This window comes from Triturus cristatus, chromosome 8 (genome assembly GCF_964204655.1).
Source record: "Triturus cristatus chromosome 8, aTriCri1.1, whole genome shotgun sequence".
NCBI lineage: Eukaryota > Metazoa > Chordata > Amphibia > Caudata > Salamandridae > Triturus > Triturus cristatus.
In genome coordinates this window covers 1,570,703,635-1,570,716,787 of record NC_140591.1, presented here as the reverse complement: position 1 = coordinate 1,570,716,787, position 13,153 = coordinate 1,570,703,635, and positions in this window count along the sequence as shown.

Below are 13,153 nucleotides of genomic sequence, written 5' to 3'. Positions count from 1 at the left end.
GGTAAACTTAAAAAGCGCAAACGGTAGACTTATCAATCCGTGTAAGAGCCACACAGCAGAGTCGACTTCCGCAACAGAAAAAGGTAACGGCTCCAATTTCTCAATATGGAGCAAGGAATATGTAGCATCCTTCATGGACATGAACTGCTGTTTGTCAGTAAGGTTAAAGGGAAGAAATAACGATGTTGTATTCAGATAGTCCCAAGGGACCTTCCCTGCCTTTAAAGTTTGTAATGTCCATGCAAACTGCATAACAGAACGCAACTGGTTTTGACCATGATACAACACAGACATATCATCCTGCACAATATCCACAATTGAAGAAACAATATTATCTAATGTATAAATACGAGAAGAAAGAGTGTTAATGCTGTTATCAATAACTGCTAATACTTTTTCCATATTAGCCTGATCAATAGCTCTCAATCTTGAAGCTGCCTCAATCTGCGACAGTTTCCATACTTCGTTGTAAATAGCATACGCCCACCTTTTGGATCTGCCACCCACAGGACCTTTAACAAAATCATTCAAATCTATTTTGTCATGTAACTTTGATAAATGAACTTTGACAGATGCCAAGGTGGAATGTCGCAGCCAGGACTGACATAATTTCCCTACAGAGTATGTAGTTACTGTATGTGACGACTCAAACCGGGGGTCCACGCGATCTTGAGTATACCCCGGTTTCAGTCCCAGAAAACGACGTTGACAGGTATCAGAACTGCTTTGCCAAATTAACCATCCCTCACTATTACATTTCGAAATATTGAAAGACGAATTAGAAACCAATAACTGCAAAGCAGGAAGGGACAGATCTGTGTGATTATACCAATTCGGGTAAACACCCAGATCCGGCACAGAAGGCGAATTTAGTTTTTTAGAAGTGGCCAATCCGAAACAGGTGGTTTGGAAGATGGTTGCATTTAAAAACAACATATGATTTGGTACTAGACAGGCACGGTGTAAAGCTTCAGTTCCCTGAACCTGCCACGGTTTGGAACCCCAAACCGACTTAAGATCAATAGTAGCCTTCCAGAGATCATAACCTTTGATTGACAACTCATCCATAAAGGACTTGGAATATAGCAATTTGGTGTGTGTCAGTCTAACCTTGGAGGCAGACTCAGGCTTAACTTTAAAATAAAAGGATGCCGGGGCTGAAACACCGAAATCAGTAAAATAAGTAAACTTATCAACTAATGTATGTGAACTGCCAAACGAGGGGGTGGGACAATGTTCCCACTGGGTAAAATTTACAAAATTTCTAAACGAATTCGATTTATGCAGGAAGTGATTGCCATAATGTTGAAACCAATACTGTTCCGCATAATTAGCCGCATTGTCATACAAATCCTCAGCATCAAAGGCGGCATAATATTTCAAATCTGAAAACAGTGCTTCAATGGCGTGTACATCCCAATCATCAGAACGTATGTTCTGTTTAACTACATCACCCATAGAAACACGAAATACATTAGGCACATTAATGACCTCTGTAGGCCCATGAATTTGAAATTTAACTGCATCCCATGCGATTCCATCCATGACGGGCCAGGCAGTAATATTCACAAAAGTCTGGTCCCTTTTCATGATGTGGGACGAGGAGTGGGGGGCCAAAGTTCCATTGATAAGTCTAATTGTCGATCTCTCTTTGAGATAATGGCCATCCACCAAACGGAAGAAAACTACAACGAATCCAATGGACATGAACAAAAAAATACCAAAAAGCATCAACCAGATGTATGTCCAAGGGGCTATCAAAAAATGTTTCTTAAACCAGCTCACAAAAACAGTAATATTTGATGGGGGAGTTGAGGGCAAAGAGTTAGTGTCAAAGGAAAAACGGGACTGGCCAAGTGCTGTAGATTGTAAAACAGGCGAAGGTCCACGTGTAGGATAAGCATACTCAGTCTCTTCGGGCAAACCACCAGCAGGTGGTATCGGCAAGGGATCAGTAACTGAATGCATCTCAATGGCAACATCAGACAAGGTGGTAGAAGCAGGAACCATCATTGAATTTCTTTGCATTGTCTGGCATGAAACTGCCGGAGTCATACTAAGAAGTATCGGCCACTCGCTGAAGTTTGACATTGTCAATAGAGATGTACCTGTTTTCTTTGCGACCAGGAAGTGGAGGTAAAATGACTGTTCTTGTACCCTGCACTCCAAGCACTGGAACTGGTGCACGATAAGAGGGGCCGAACTCCTTCTTGTTCTCCACCTTCTCACGGACCAGATCTCCAACTCGGGGTAGCCAGCCGACTACCGGAATCTGAACCTCAGCTTCAGATGTTGAGGGCAAATGTTCTTTCGAAAGAGAGTCTCTGGCTTCTTGTAGAGTCTGCAAAACAGCACAGTGATCATCTACGTCAAAGGGTGCGGTCGACGCCGCAATGTCTAGACCATCAAGGTCTGGAACAAACATTCTGATTCCGAAGAGCATCATGTACGGGGTCCGCCCACCCAGAGACCTTCTAGGGAGATTATTTAGTGCACGTTGGACGTTATACAAATGGGCCAGTCAGTTCCGGCCTGTGCCTAAAACACGTGCTGTCAATGATTGCTTTAAGTCACGGTTCATTCGCTCCACCACACTATTACCCTCAGGTCGGTAGGGAGACGAAAATTTGACAAGGACCCCCAAATTTTTCATAGCCTCCTTGCAAGCCTTAGAGGCGAACGCAGGGCCCTGATCAGAATGGAAGGTACCACACGCAAAAGTTCCCACAAAGACACGCAAATCCCTGATGACAGTCCGCGAGTCAGCACTCCTTTGTGGCCACACCCATAGAAAACGTGTGCACGAATCCACTGCAACCAAGATGTACTTGTACGCAGTATCAGAAGAAAAAGGACCGCAGTGATCTAAATAAACACAACCAAATGGCTTATTAGAGATGTACAGCTGTGTCTGTGGTGGGCGCGCAACAGTAGAAGGTTTAATCTGTTGGCAAATGTCACAATCAAGAACATAAGCGCGCGCTTGTTTATATAAACCAAACCACCAGTAACGTTGTTGTAGCAGAGATATTGTAGCTGACACACCGGCGTGGGCTGACGCCAACCCCTCGTGCGCAGCCAAGATCAGTGCTGGTCTGCAGTCCGCGTTGGGAATAATTCTATCACCAACGTCGTTAATCCTCACTAATGGGACGTTATCAGGACTTAAATGATAAATATACCGAGAGGGAAAACCCTTCGGGTAATCTCCTCCCTTCTCTGTAGCAGCAATAGCTGCCAAGATGTCATCATCAATCTTACTTTTGGATCTTGTAACTGCTGCCACTAAGTATGTAGCCACTGCTGTTTTCGCTGCCTCGTCAGCTAAGCTGTTGCCGACAGCATGGACACCAAGCCGCTGGTGACCAAGAGTGTGAATAACACTTACGAGAGGGAGACGTTCTTTAAAGTCTGCCACTCGGACCCAAAGCGTTTTATGCTTAATTGTGCTACCTTTAGTGTCGCGGTAATCATTCTGAGACCAGAAGTGTAAATTGTCATTGTAGGACTGGACACAGTAGAAGGAGTCACTCACTGAGCACTGGTCCGGGACCAGGGTTCGATTCCCAACGCGGCAGGGTCTCGGGCTATAAATTCCGCGGACCTGATATTCTCGCATCAGTGCCTATTCTAATCATGGGTCCCACGCTGCAACTCTGGGCAATAGCTTGCTTAGTCTCCACAACGGCCCCAACAGCGCTGGGATGCCTGGCTTCACCATGGGGGTGCCCAGGAGTGGACACTTCACACGGATAGCCAGGAAGGGTTCCTACAGCGGTATGAGTACAGCGCGGAGATACCCCCAGGGGTGATTCGGCGCTATATAAGCACATACACATTTACACACATTTACATTTTACTATAAGAGTAGTGACTCGGGGATCAGCAAACTCCAGTGCAAGCACCAGAGCCCGGAGCTCCGCCAATTGCGCGGTACAATCACCCAATGACTGCGTATGCACTGCATCAGATTGGAATTCACCATTTACGAATGTACCTACGACAATTGCGCAAGCCGCAGAATAAGCGTGCTTCGATCCAATTGCGGGTTGCGCAGACCCGTCAGTGTATATGACACAATGGTATTCTTCGAGCGGGCGCAAAGACAGAGGTGCCGGATGAACGAATTCATACTGCAAGTACTCTTGAGTCTGTAATGAGGCATCAAAGATGTAAGTGACGTCTGGCGACGTCAGTGTTGTAGCCCATTGTATCCACCGTGGATGCAAAGCTTTAGAATTGGGTACACTTGCTTTAGTCACTGCCTCTAAAGCAGGATATGGAGTTACAACCAGAATCTGTTTCCCATGCGACAGTGCGCGTTCCTTGAGGATCGCCATCTGCACAGCAGTCAGAACTTTCTCGACCGTGGAAAAACGTAATTCAGCAGAGGTGTACAAGTGGGATTTGTACGCAATGGGGACTGTGTCGCCCTCATTAAACGTCAAATACGTGAACCCCACGGCGCCCGGTACTACTCTGATTACCAGGTTAGTGCGGTTATCACGTGTCAGCAAGTATTGTGAAGCAAGAAGGTCAGCCTGTAAAGACTGTAAAATTGCAGAGTGTTGGGCGCCATGTTGCAGGGATTCTGCTTATACACAGAACTATGCGTAGAACCCCAGGACCTCAGTGAGTTGTGGTGTACCAGAAACTCACCTCAGAACCCAGAACCCAGTATCCGGCTAGCATAAGTGTACCATTCGTTATCCGAGATTTAGCTCGGCGGTCCCAATGAAAAGACAACCCAGAACACGCGACTCAGTACATACTCAGGAATGGTGGGAATCGGAAATACCTGTTCGTATATTATTCTCACATCAGTCCACAACAAGAATCAACAGAGACACGGTGAAAATAAAAAGAGTTTATTTTTATAGACCACGTGTCCTAATATGCAGTACTTTGGCTAATACAAGCAGACAAATGATTAAAATCAAAACCATCAACATAGTTACAATTCCATAGAATATAAAAGGGGTGATCATGTTATAATGACAGTGGATACTACCACTTTCCCTTTACTAAGAAGCTAATATTATTATTAGACTAACAGAAGGTCTCTTAGGCTTGAATAGGGGACCCCATACCTCAAAGATCAGCTTAGTGAAATCACATCACAGGAGCATCAGGAGTCTTCTCGCAGGAAGGCTCGTCTTCGGTCTGAATGATAAACATGATGTCCGTGATATTAAAAGCACCAACTTTCAGGTATGTGCAGCTGCTCGTGTGTTATGACTAAATAGTGGGTCGATCAACCTAGAGTGGAAAACATGCATTGTCTAACAACTCAGACTGTTTGTCACATCGTGTGCAGACCAAGGTCGCTTCGCAGAGCTCAGGATGGTAACAACAGATTGCTCTCGTGTGAGGCAAAACTCGAGTCAGCAGTTCGTTTAAGCAATAACATGTAAACGCAGTGTCGTGTGCAAAAGCAGCAAGATGGCTTTCCAACTTCTGACGTGGTTATGCTAACTTAACAATGTATGTACGTATTAAGGGAGTCCTTACTACAATGCGGTGAGCCAAATAAAGTGTGTGCTTGACTTCTTTTAAAAAAATCGAGGAAGTGTGGTTTGGTATTTCGGTGTGGCCACAGCACCTATGAGCACCCATCTCTAAAGCTGTTCGGCGGATTGTGGCAAAGTTTGGTAACTCTAAAAACATTTTGGAAAACGCCGAACCACCGCGCTTTTGAAATCTGCTTATCCAGCAGGCATCTGATGAAGCTATTCAAGCGAAACGCGTCATGCTGTGAGCCAAATAAAGGGGCTGTTGGAGATTTGAATCTATGTGTGCTCGACTTCTTTTAAAAAAATCGAGGTAGTGTGGTTTGATATATATATATATATATATATATATATATATATATATATATATATATATTCAATCGATTTTGCTCTGCAAATTAAGATACCCATGCGGCGATAGTTTTCTCCTTTTATTGCAGGGCAGCAGCAGTGGACAAGGAATCACCTTCAAGCAGTGTACACCAATTGCCTACACGTTTCAGAAAAGGGTTTCCTTATTCATGGCTTGGCGTTCTGTAATGGGTTGGAAAGCAGCCACAGTGTTTTCAGGTGTTTTAAAGTCAGTGTTAGTCCCGCACCACTGGGCGTGTCACCTGCAAAGCATTCTGGTTGATGCAGTTCCCAACAGTATTAAATCCATAGTGGGTGCCACTTTCAAGTCCCTTCTTCTCATATTTCCCATTGGGTTGCTCTCTTAGTATGCCCAAGCCCGCTGCTTAACTTGTACTGATCCCGCCAGGCACGCTGCTCTGTTAGTCGTGTCTCACTTCAAACACACAGACCTGCCTCACAGCGGTGGAGTAATCTTCGTGACCCGACCCGAGGTGCTGCCCTGCAATAAAAGGAGAAAACTATCGCTGCATGGGTATCTTCATTTGCAGAGCAAAATCGATTGGAATATATATATATCATCTACTGGCGGTCGCCAGTAGATAGTTATAGTTAGGACCGTGTTTCCATAGGAAATCCGCAACATTCTATTTGGAATAACTTTGGCGCCGGTTGACGAATCCTCGCGAAATTTTCAAAATAGGTGGAGCGCTCCGCTCTGCTCCTACCCTGAAAGTCTCGGGGGGATAACGTGCCTGAAACCTATGGTTTTTTCTGTGAATATATATATACATATATATACATATATTCACTGAAAAAATCAAAGGTTTCAGGTGCGTTATAATTAGGAATTGGTGTTTAAAAAACCTAAGAAATTCACTAAAAAAACAGAGGTTTCAGGGGCGTTATAGTTAGCTGGACATTTCCCTCGTACAAAACCCTAGAAATTACCCTGTTACAGTTAGTTCAGCTAACTATAACTCGCGCCCCCGCAATGCACTGCTGATGACGTCACATATTACATCACTCATGACATGGTCAGTGACATCACTCATGACATCACTGATGACATCTCAAATGATATCACTGATGACGTCATCCAGTGACTGTGTGTTTCTGTAAAGTTTAAATATGTTTTATATATTTATAGTGAAAGGCCTATGGAAGAATGAGTGGGTGTATAAGTGTGTGAATGGATGATTTTCTAGGTGCGTAACTGACTCTATAAGTGAGTCATTAAATGTATCTTACTGCAGACTAGTGACTAAACTGTGTGAATGTCTGTATGTGTCTGTGTGTTGGTGTAAAAATGGCTGCATGGTTTTGTGAATAGCTATATGAGTGTCTATATGGGTTATTGATTGGTTGTCTGAGTATCTGAATGGGTGCCTGAGTGTTTGTGTGGGTAGGGTGTGTGTGACTCTGTGCATAGATGTGTGAGTGGGTGATTCTATGGGTGCATGGTTTTAAGAGAGCAACTGTGATGGACTGTATGGTTGGGTGACTGTATGTAAGGGTGTGTTAGTGATTGAATGTATATCTCAGTTGTACATGTGTCAGTAACTACATATGTGAAACGCAGTGTATATGTGTGTAAGAGTATATAACTATCTATATGTGAGAGTGTGTGATTGCGGGAGTGGCTGTATGGATGAGTGTGTGCTTGTATCAGTAATTGTATAAGAGCGTCAGAATTTGTTAGTATTTTTATGAGTAAGTGAACTTGAGTGTCTTTAACTGTATAGGTGAGTAAATTGGACTGTGATTAATTATTTGCATGACTGACTAGGTGTGTCAGTACCTCAATTGATGATTGGTGGTGTGTGAGTGTCTATATAGGAGTATACATGCATTTGATAGTCCTGTACGGAGTGACTGTAAGTACGAGTGACTGTACAGGTGAGTGAGTGGAGATGTATGTAGACCTAAGAGTCAATGAGTGGGTGTGTAGTTATTGGTATTGGAGTATCTATGGATTTCAAAATGGCCGTCTGAAATTTTGAGTCGGTGTATCAAAGGTTATATTAGGGTGTGAGAAGATGCACTAACTTATCACATGGATGACGTCATCAGTGATGTCATCAGTGATGTCATTTGAGATGTCATCATTGATATCATCAGTGATGTCACTGACCATGTCATGAGTGACGTAATATGTGACGTCATCAGCAGTGCATTGCGGAGGCGTGAGTTATAGTTAGCTGAACTAACTATGACAGGGGAATTTCTAGGGTTTTGTACGAGAGAAATGTCCAGCTAACTATAACGCCCCTGAAACCTATGTTTTTTTTAGTGAATTTCTAAGGTTTTTTAAACACCAATTCCTAACTATAACGCCCCTGAAACCTTTGGTTTTTTCAGTGAATTTCAAAGGTTTTTTAAATGCCAATTCCTAACTATAACGTGCATGAAACCTTTAGTTTTTTCAGTGAATTTCAAAGGTTTTTTAAATGCTAATTCCTATCTATAACTTATCTCTAAAGATATCATGTTTAATGATTTACATTGGATTTCTATATTTTTTAAATTTAGTGTGTCAATTACATTAATTATGTTTTTTGAAATTCTTTTTTATCACCATTTTTTAAACTTATTTTTTCAATTAATTCTTTTAAAAATTAAAAAATATTTTTTGTTTTTATTGGCTTTTTCAAACGTATTTTTTTATATTTTAAAAAATATTTCTTTAACTATATGTTCAAAACTTTATTTTCTATATTTTTTTTCCATGTTTTTGGACCCTAAGCGCACCGTTCTTGATCCCTGCGCGTTAGCATCCGCGCATGGTATGCGTTGGGTACGTGTTTAGTGCGCGATCGCAATGTGACCGGTACGCGACTCCCAGTCTATACGCGACACGTTTGATGTACGTAACGCGACGTTTACGCGCTTCCGTGATGCGTCATCTGCATCTATGACACGGTAGGTGTGCGGATCACGCAAAATATTTAACATTTAAAAAAACATATATATATGTATTTCATGTGAATATTAATTGAAGACAAACTCTCAACTAGTCTTAAAACTAATATATTTTTACATCTAATCCTATAATTTTTTTTTATTTAATTTCGCGGATGCGCGCTGCGTGCGTGTTGCGTAAGCGCAGGGTGCGCGGATCCTATGTGACCTGCAAAAAAAGAGATTTGATCGGTTCATTACACTTCCTGTTCTAACTTTTGAAAGCCCCCACCTAATTCAATCATTCTTCTTTGACCTTCTTTGGTGGAGCATCTCTTTGCAAAGAAGAAGATTTTTTAGACTAAGTTTACACTTAGCTCTAACTTTTTTCAACTAAAAATGGCTTCAGGGCAGCAGGCATCACCTGCATCTCCTCATACATCTGAGGGTGAATTTTTGGAGGAGGCACCACGCAAAGAACGTTTTTCTTCAGTGGTATGGAAATGTTTTACTTTTCCCGAGGGGCAGAATAAGACCAATGCCACCTTGGTCACAAGCAAGATTTGCAAAAGAGTGCTGTCGCGAGGGGATCCTAACAAGAAATACTCGTGTGGCACAGCTAGTATGATGAAGCACCTAAGGACCCTTCATCCAAACAATCTTGCACGAGAAGCGTGCAAACGGATGAGAAACACTCCTGCTCCTGCGCCTTCCACCTCATCGCAGGCGAGCACTTCAAGAGTGCATCCATCAGCCCAAAACTTGGACATCCGTCCTCAATTTAAATTTTTAAAAGTGCTCTGCGCTAAGTGCAATGAGACTTTGTGCTACGGTGAGCAGTCGATCGATCTGATCTGACGCCGGCAAGAAAGTCACATTTGCTAGGTTTTTTTTTGCTTGTTTTTTGTTCCCTGAAGTTCATTGTTTGGTTCCTCCTGTTTTTTTTTTTTTTTTCCAGAAAAATTGTTAGAAAACCCCCCCAAAAACATATAAAAGAAGAAAGAAGAAAAAAAAAGTTCTTCTAAGAACTAACTTTCCTGGTTTAAAAGAAGAGCTACATTTCTTTGTTAGTGTGTGAAAGTTTAGATGAATGTATGTGTAGTACATAATTGACTGAATGAATGCATTCGTAGCGGATGGTGAATGTATACGTGCAGAATTATGAGGATGTGCTGCAGCAGCACACAGTAACCTCTTTAACTGCAGTGTGCTGTAGTACTTCCGAAGTACAGGGATGCAACATATGTACATAAATATTTTGCAAATCTATGCTTCTCTCTGCACGGCTGCCTCAAACTGCATCCATGTGGTGGCACAGGCACCTTTGCACCATAGTGCAAGGATATCTGTGTCATGTGCTGTTTGTTTTTCTACAGGAAGACACACCTTCCTGCACAAAAACAATGAGAAAATGCATTTCAGCATGCATTGAAGATATAAAAATGTGGAGAAATGAAAACAATTCTCCTTGTTGTGCTTTCCTACCCCAATTTTAGAATGGTGCAGCATTCACACACATATTGAGATTCATGATTTCTGATAAATCTAGACATGTGTCTTGTTCTATGAGTATTCAGTGCAATCATGCACAACAACACTTATAGAGCACCCTTTCAACGCAAAGTGGTGTGCATAATGAGGTTGTATTTACATGGAGTATGAAAAGTGCACAGAGTGCCTTTTCCTCTCTTTGTAAATATGAAAGAGTGTCTTGCGCAATAACTATGTTACAAAAAGTGACATATTTCCGGTTTTAAAATTCCTTGCGAATGATAGAAGATAAGCACAGAGTTTTGTCTGCAAAGATGTTCAAAGAAGAATGATCGAAATGATTGCGGTCCTTCAATAGGTACAATGGGAAATATTATGAACCCCTCAAATCTCTTTTTTTGCAGGTCACATGATATCTGATTATGGTCAGATTTCAAAACTACATAGGTATAAACAGAGTGTTTTTAGAAATGTGTTTCAGCTTTGTAGCTTCTTGCAGACCTCCTCATTCTGCATATTGAGACTTAGTTACACTTACCTTCACAGTAATAGGAATAAAAAATGGTATTCATTTTTTTTAGATTTTCATTGCAATCTAAATTCATATAAATTGCTTATTTTAAAATTTGGATCTGTGAAAGAAAAGAAAAAAATATATATAACATGTAATAATACATTTTTTACAACACAGCATAATTTCCACAAAGTAATTTGTTTGCCTTTTTTGCTGTTCTCAGAATATATTGAATTTCACTAGAAATAGTGATTTCAATCATACTCATCACTTAACAGCGGGCAAAAAAAAAAAAATCAGAAAGATTGTTAAAAAAAAAACAACATGCTATTCTCCGTAAAATACCACAAGATACAAATCACACATATATAAAATGCTTATGGCTAACAAAATTTTATAAGTTTAACTTACAATAACTGTAAATGTTGCCGCTTTAAAATATTCACCGAATCTGAGGATGAATTTTTGGAGAAGGCACCACACCCACAATGTTTTTCTTCAGTGGTGTGGAAATTTTGTACTTTTCCCGAGGGGCAAACAAAGACCAATGCCACCTTGGTCACGTGCAAGATTTGCAAAAAAGTGCTGTCGCGAGGGGATCCTAACAAGAAATACTCGTACGACACGGCAAGTATGATGAAACACCTAAGGATCCTTCATCCGAACAATCTTGCACGAGAAGAGTGCAAACGGATGAGAAACACTCCTGCTCCTGCGCCTTTCTGAGTTTCTTTTCTTTTTCTTTTTTTTTTCTGGCATGATTTCTCTATTTTAACGTTGAAATACAGTATCTGTTAAAAAGAATCACAAATAAATGTATATTAATAACTTTCAAATTTATACTATTCCATTACTGTACAAACACATTTTATATAAAAACTGACTAAGAAACTATAGCCCTGAACCACAAGTATGACGAAGATTAAAACACTACGGGCCTGATTCACAGAACTAACTTAAGACAAAATCCTAAACTTACTACTTTTGGTATTCACAGAAGTTAGGATTTTGTCTTAAGTTTGTCTTAAGACAAACTTAAGACATACTTAAGACAGTCTTAAGACAGACTTAAGACAGTCTTAAGACAGACTTAAGACAAACTTAAGACAGACTTAAGACAGACTTAAGACAGACTTAAGTTAGGATTTTGTCTTAAGTCTGTCTTAAGTCTGTCTTAAGTCTGTCCTAAGACTGTCTTAAGTCTGTCTTAAGTCTGTCTTAAGTTTGTCTTAAGACAAACTTAAGACAAAATCCTAACTTCTGTGAATACCAAAAGTAACATGTTTAGGATTTTGTCTTAAGTTAGTTCTGTGAATCGGCCCCTACATGCATAGTGCATACTACTTTGAAGCAGTTCATGCTCTAAAGACTACCTCACTAAGGGCCTCATGTAGGTAGCCAAATACCGGTCGGTAACGGCCGAAATTCGGTAAATATACCGTTACCGACCGGTATTGAGGCACTTGAGATGTAGGTGGCTGATTTCTGGATTCGGTATTTACCGAATCGGAAATAAAAGAAATCGGTAAAATACCGATTCGGTAAATACCGAATCCAGAAATGCGATGTAGGGGGCACTCAAGTGAGTGCATTATTGGTGTCTGGATTCGTTATTTACCACCAACTACAAGTTGATGGTAAATGACGAATACCTTTCAAAAAGCATTTTTGTGTTATTTGTAAAGTGCCATGTGGCAGACATACATGCCCTTAGGGCATGTATGTGCGCCACATGTGCACACATACACGAATCAGGGGTGCAACAGGGTGTCAATGTGACACCCTGCCACCCATGATAATGCCTCCCCTATTATGAATCGGTAATAGTAACTGGCTTATCATTCATTCCTATGGGCCTCCAGGCCCATAGGAATGAATGGGTAGGGATGCATTATTACCGATTCGGTAAATACCGATTCATAAATACCGATATTTACCGAATCGGTAATAATTACCGATTATGTACCTACATACTATTTACCGATTCATAAATACCGAATCGGGAAAATTCGGTATTTATGAATCGGTAAATAGTATGTTACCTACATATGGCCCTAAAAGACTACATGCTAACTGACTGAATGATTACAATACTATAAGGAGACACACTGGGTGAGTGACAGGGTGTTTGCTGGAAGTGTATGAATACTGATTGGGGAATTGAAGGTGTGAAAGACAACTGTGTAGGTGATTAGAGGACTGCATCCATAGTGAATAGGCATTTGAAGCAGTCTATGTGCTAAGGCCTGGCTCACTGCATGAGTACTTGGATACTGACTGAATGATTAGAGTACAGCAAGGAGAGTGCCTGGGTGAATTTATAAGTGGTTGGCTTTTGACACGGTGAATGGATTAGTACTTGGTACTGAATGGGTCACTAGAGGAG